Below are 6,320 nucleotides of genomic sequence, written 5' to 3'. Positions count from 1 at the left end.
GTTCGTCGAGACATTCACACACGCACAGCAGAACAAGCCACAGCAGCGGGATGGAGGCACACGCGGACAACGAACAACGAGAACGGCATAGCAGTATCTCGGTTTCACCGTCAGCAGAACCGGAAGGGAAACTGCACCATTTAGGGTGTCCGTTCAGCTGTCCAATAGGCAGACTAGAGTAGTAGGGCCGGTCGACAGCGGAGAACGGTAACAGGGTTGGTTATAAGCCACATGATCGATGTGCAAAGAAAATGAGTAGGGAGTTGCAATGTGACGGGGGCGAGTGAAGGGCAGACACAGAGGGAGGAGCCCACTGTGTTGTCCGTCCTATGGCTTTCCGTGTTCGAGGTTCATCTTCAACTTCTGGAAGAGGTAAGGGGGGGAAGGAAAGAAGTGGATACATGTAGTAAGGGTAATAGAGGCATAAACGGAGGGAGAAGACATGAGTTGTTGTTCGGAGGTGATGAACAAACATAGGAAGTCGTTCCGTGCCAGTGGGGTATAGCAGAAATCAAGTGAAAGGCAAGGGTTTTGGGTTGCGGTAAGATTCTTTTATTTTTAAATGGTAAGGTTTGGAATGTTGTGGGGAATCAATGGTAGGATCACTGTAGGGAGAGAGCAATGTTGTGAGAGACCACACACTGACAGCACAGAAGCTGACGCAGGCGACACAACACATAACAACACACACTGACACACGAAGTAGACAGAACAACACTAGACACAGAAGTAGACACCACACGCACACACACAAACGACACACACTGACACACAGACAGTAGAACACACACGCTACACAACACACACTACACACAGAAGAGACCGCACAGCACACCACCCTGAGACACACAGAAGTAGACTGCACTGACACAACGAGCGACACACACACACAACACACTGACACAACAGAGGTAGACCGAACACACACAACACACTGACACACAGAAGTAGACGCACACACTCCACAGAAGTAGAGTAGAGCCGCACAACACACATCATAGAGATGACCGCATCTATCAGAACACCCAGAAGTAGAACCAGCAACAACACCACACCCCATAACACCAAATACGACACACACACACCACTGAACAGATACGCACAATCACCACACCCACACTTGACACACAGAAGTAGCAGACTAGACACTCACGACAGAAGTAGAAGTAGACCGCACCACATCACTAGAACGTACGACACCACCGCACAACTGACACAACAAGAGTAGACCGCGCACAGACATGACACATCAGAAGTAGACCGCAAACACACTCACTGACACACAGAAGGTAGACTGCACACATACTGACACAGAGACCGTAGACCACCACACACATTGCACACATATCTCTCTCTCGCAGCGCTCTCTTTCGTCTCTGCTCCCTCGTCTCTCATTCTGAAAACGGACACTACGTTTCTCCTCTCCTGACACACATCCTCTTTTCCGTCCTCGTCCCTCGCTCCTCTCATCTCTGAAACGGCCATGTTTTCTCTCTCTCGATCACACACTCCTCTTTTCGTCTCTCCCTCGCTCTCTTATCTCTGAACGGAACACTGTATCTCTATTGACACACTCTCCTCTTTCGTCTCATACTCCTCGCTCCTCTCGAGTCTCTGAACGGACACATGTCTCCCCTCTCTGAACACACTCCTCTTTCGTCCTCTCCTCGCTCCTCTCATCTCTGTGAAACGGACACATTCTCCTCTCGGACAACACTCCTCTTTCGTCTTCCTCGCTCCTTCGATCTCTGAAACGGACACATGTCTCCCTCTCTGACACACTCACTCTCTTCTTCGTCTCTTCCCTCGCTCCTCTCATCTCTGAAACGGACACATCTCCTCTCTGACACACACACTCCTCTTTCGTCTCCTCCTCGTCTTCTCTCATCTCTGAAACGGACACATTCTCCTCTCTGACAACACTCCTCTTTCGTCCTCTCCCTCGCTCCTCTCATCTCTGAAACGGACACTCTCTCCTCTCTGACACACACTCCTCTTTCGTCCTCTCCCTCGCTACCTTCATCTCTGAAACGGACACATTTCTTCCCTCTCTGACACACACTCCTCTTTCGCCTCCGTCCTCCCCTCCCCCTCCCGCTCCTCTCATCTCTCGACACACGCAACACATTCTCCCTCTCTGACACAAACTCCTCTTTCGTCCTCTCCCTCGCTCCTCTCATCTCTGAAACGGACACATCTCTCCCTCTCTGACACCACACTCCTCTTTCGTCCTCTCCCGTCTCCTCTCATCTCTGAAACGGACACATGTCTCCGGTCGGTGCCCCTTTGACCGTTTCATGTGTAGATCTCCCTCTTTTTGGGATGCTGTTGCCCGCTCACTGTTCTGGCATCTGTTCTTCATACAGTTTGGATCACACTACTGAACGGTGCTTCACCCTCTCATCAACGCCGTTGTCGTTTGATCGAGCTGATCGATTGATTTCTTGTGTTTCTCAATGCTCTCGGGGCTTGGAAGGGCTTCAACGTTTTCTCTCATCATCGTACGATAATGAGATGGTGGTTTATTCAAAGTGACTTAGTTGAATGCAGTAAGCAGGACCGAAGGTGTTTTGACCTGACAGGATCACTTTTTGACCTACATCCAGGGCAGTCTGGTCAGTTATCCCTGGTCTGAGTATACTGCCAGGTCCCCACTGCAGCATCAAGCAGCGAGCAGGTAGCTTGTGTTAAAGCTGGTTCAAATACCCGAGCTGACAAGGTGGAAAAGGTCGATGTGCCTTGAGCAAGCGCACTTCACCCTAATTTTTCTCCAGGGGCGCCGTACTACTATGGCTGACCCTGTAAATCAACACTTTTCACTGCACCGATCGGTGTATGTGACAATAACACATTTAATTATAACCTTCTCGCAGCAACTGATCCATGGAAACCAATAGTTAATGTAAACTCTGCTCTGTCTGTGTGCTGTGTGGTTGAACCATACAGTAGTTAATAGTAACCTCTGCTCTGTTGTGTGTTTGAACCATACAGTAGTTAATATACCTCTCTGCTTGTGTGCTGTTGAACCATACAGTAGTTAAGGTAACCTCTGGTCTGTGTGTGTTGAACCATACAGTAGTTAATATAACCTCTTGCTCTGTGTGGTTGAACCATACAGTAGTGTAAGGTAACCTCTGCTCTGTGTGGTTGAACCTACAGTAGTTATAATAACCCTCTGCTCTGTGTGTTTTTGAACCTACAGTAGTTAATATAACCTCTGCTCTGTGTGGTTGAACCATACAGTAGTTAAGGTAACCTCTGCTCTGTCTGTGTGTTTGAACCATACAGTAGTTAATGTAACCTCTTGTCTGTGTGGTTGTAACATACAGTAGTTAAGTTAACCTCTGCTGTGTGTTGAAATACAGTATTAATTAACCTCTGCTCTGTGTGGTTGAACCTACAGTAGTTAATATAACCTCTGCTCTGTGTTTGAACATACAGTAGTTAATTAACCTCTGCTCTGTTGGTTGAACCATACAGTAGTTAATAACCTTGTCTTGGTTGAACCATACAGTAGTTAATATAAACCTCTGCTCTGTGTGGTTGAACCATAAGTAGTTAATATAACCTCTGCTCTGTGTGTTTTGAACCTACAGTAGTTAATAACTCTCTGTCTGTGTTTGAACCATACAGTAGTTAATAACTTCTGCTCTGTGTGGTTGAACCTACAGTAGTTAAGTAACCTCTGCTCTGTGTTTGGTTGAACCAATACAGTAGTTAATATAACCTCTGCTCTGTGTGGTTGAACATACAGTAGTTAATATAACTCTCTGTCTGTGGTTGAACCATACAGTAGTTAAGTTAACTCTGCTCTGTGTGGTTGAACTACAGTAGTTAATAACCTCTGGTCTGTGTGGTTGAACCAACAGTAGTTAATGTAACCTCTGCTCTGTGTGTTGAACCACAGTAGTTAATATACACCTCTGTCTGTGGTGTTTTGTCTCATAGATTTCTCGGGTGCCCCCAGGCAGAGGGAGCTGCCCTGACAGGACCTCTGCCCTTTGACCTCATCTAGCACAGACTACCACGGCATGCAGCAGATGAAGCAGCACATGGGCTCTCGCTCAAGAGACACAAGTATGTTTGTTGTAGTGCCTGTGTGGTGTGCAATGTGCACGTACGTGGCCAGTGTGTATAACATACATGTGTCAGTGTGATGTCATGGCTGAGGTTTACGGCCTGTGTTTATGAGTCCATTAGGGCTGCTTGTTAGGTGCACTGCTACTGACGTGTCTCTCTGCTCATAACTCACAGTTAGTTAATCCCCTATAGGTCAGTAAAACATCCCTCAGTCTCCGGCCAGACTGTCAGTCCTGTCTAATCCTATGATGGAAGGGGAGGGGGAGGCATCAATACAAAAGGCCACACCACAGCAGTAACAATACACACTCTCTCCATCCACTGAGAATTACATGACAGGTCTTCCTTTTGAAGTCCACCCACGCGTACAGGAATTCAGAGAAACACAAACGCACACATAGACAACAACAACAAAAACACATACATTTTCTTACATCTTAACTGCATCGTTGAGAAAGGGCTCATAAGTAACTATTTCACGGTAAAGTCTACACTTGTATTCGACGCATGTGACAAATAAATGGATTTGATTTGACACATGTTTAGAGGCAGACACACACACACGTTCAGTGCCGTCTATCGGACACACACACCATCGGCAGACTTTTCTGCTCGGCAACAAACAGCACCAACTAGAACGCATACAGCACAAGGCTCATACCAGCTCATCTTCTATATACAGTATGCACCAGGCCAGCTGTCAACAGCTTCTTATTGCTGTTGTACTGGTTGGGTTCTGCGTTGAGGTTAACTATCGATCGCAGGGAGGCGCTGAGAGAGCGAGGTAGAGGGGAAGAAAGATAGACGGAGAGGGAGAGAGCGCAAATGGAAGAGTGGCAGGCCTCTTGACTCAAACCGACACCAGATAACAGCCGATGCCCACGCCATGTATTTTTTAAATCCAATTATGAATGAGGGATGAGAGAGTTTTGGTATGCGTGCGTGTGTGTATGCATTTTGGCATGAGGTAAGAGCATGAGAAGTGGGCCCGATGCTCTGGTTAAATTATCCCTATCCCAGCAGCTCTCTCTCTCTCTCTGTGTATACGTTCGTGTGTGTGTTTGAGCGCAAGAGCATGGTAAGTGAACCCTGAAATCCCACCCAGCAGACTCTCTCTCTGTGTGTGTGTGTGTGTGTGTGTGTGTGTGTGTTGTGTGTGTGTTGTGTGTGTGTGTGTGTGTTGTGTGTGTGTGTGTGTGTGTGTGTGTGGTATGTGGTGTGTGTGTGTGTGTGTGTGTGTGTTGTGTCGTGTGTGTTTAATTATACTTATAGGAATAGTAAACAAAACAACAAGTTGGTCAAACGCTATCTCTAGAGGGTTAGGGTTAAGGTTAGAATTAGTGTTAGAATGAGGTTCAGGTTTAGGACTAGCGTAAGTTTCGGGTTAAGGTTAGTTTTGGGGTTAAGGTAAAGGTTCGGGAAAATAGGATGTTTGAAATGGATTGAAATTATGTGTCCCCACAGGTTAGTTGTACATGTCTTTACTTCGGGTTGGAGCGAGCGGTCGCATTTTCGTACTTCGCTCCCAGGTAGTATAACTTTTCATTACATTTCAGTATAGTACAACGGTTTGATTTGTCTGATCTTAGCAATTTCTTCTTAGCTAGCTACATAGCCGTCTTTGTATCAAAGACAATTGCGTATTATCGTAATTCGTCGCCCTAACGTAGTCAACACTTGCTATCTGGCCACGGCTAGCCAGCTAGAAAAACGCCCACCGTCTACAGAATAGCAGCACTGTAGAAACTATTACATTCAACGGAACGACTTGATTGGTGTAGTGTTAGCTAGCTACAGATTGTCTTTGCTGTCTTCGTATCCACAATGTGTAGTTCAGAGCGTGTAGTTTTAGAAGTGATTATCTTAATTTACCGAGGCTAGCTAGCAGCTACTTGTCGCTCCTAACGTAGGAAACACTTGCACAGCAATCACAGCCCAACAGCTAGCAGCGAACAGCTAGCCAACGTCTACCGAGTAGAACTCCCCATTCAACAACCCGGTCGCATTTCCGCTTCGCTCACAGGTAGTATCACATTTCATTTCATTACAGTACAACGGTTTGATTGTTTTGAATCGTAGGCAGCTACGATAGCCGTCTTTGTTATCAAGATAATTGTGTAGTCTAGAGCGATTTTCTAGGTAAGCTAGCCAGCTTTTTTCGCCCTTTTAACGTAACTTAACGTAATCAACACTGCTAGCTTAGCCAGCTAGCCACCGAATAGCAGCACTGTAAAACTATA

The 6,320-nt window shown here is 46.5% G+C and overlaps 1 protein-coding gene across 1 annotated transcript in view; it reads left to right on the top strand.

Annotated features, from left to right (window-relative positions):
• The first annotated feature begins 3,975 nt into the window (after positions 1–3,975).
• Positions 3,976–6,320, top strand: part of LOC111982327 (alpha-1,6-mannosylglycoprotein 6-beta-N-acetylglucosaminyltransferase B) — a 46,665-nt gene continuing 44,320 nt past the window's right edge. Inside the window, exon 1 of the mRNA XM_070433821.1 lies at positions 3,976–4,077. The gene's annotated coding sequence lies outside the window, so the exon portion shown is untranslated. The remainder of the gene's footprint in view (positions 4,078–6,320) is intronic.

This window comes from Salvelinus sp. IW2-2015, linkage group LG21, assembly GCF_002910315.2.
Source record: "Salvelinus sp. IW2-2015 linkage group LG21, ASM291031v2, whole genome shotgun sequence".
Taxonomy (NCBI): domain Eukaryota; kingdom Metazoa; phylum Chordata; class Actinopteri; order Salmoniformes; family Salmonidae; genus Salvelinus; species Salvelinus sp. IW2-2015.
The sequence above is the reverse complement of the archived record's forward strand: the minus strand, read 5'-3'. Positions and strand labels throughout refer to the sequence as shown.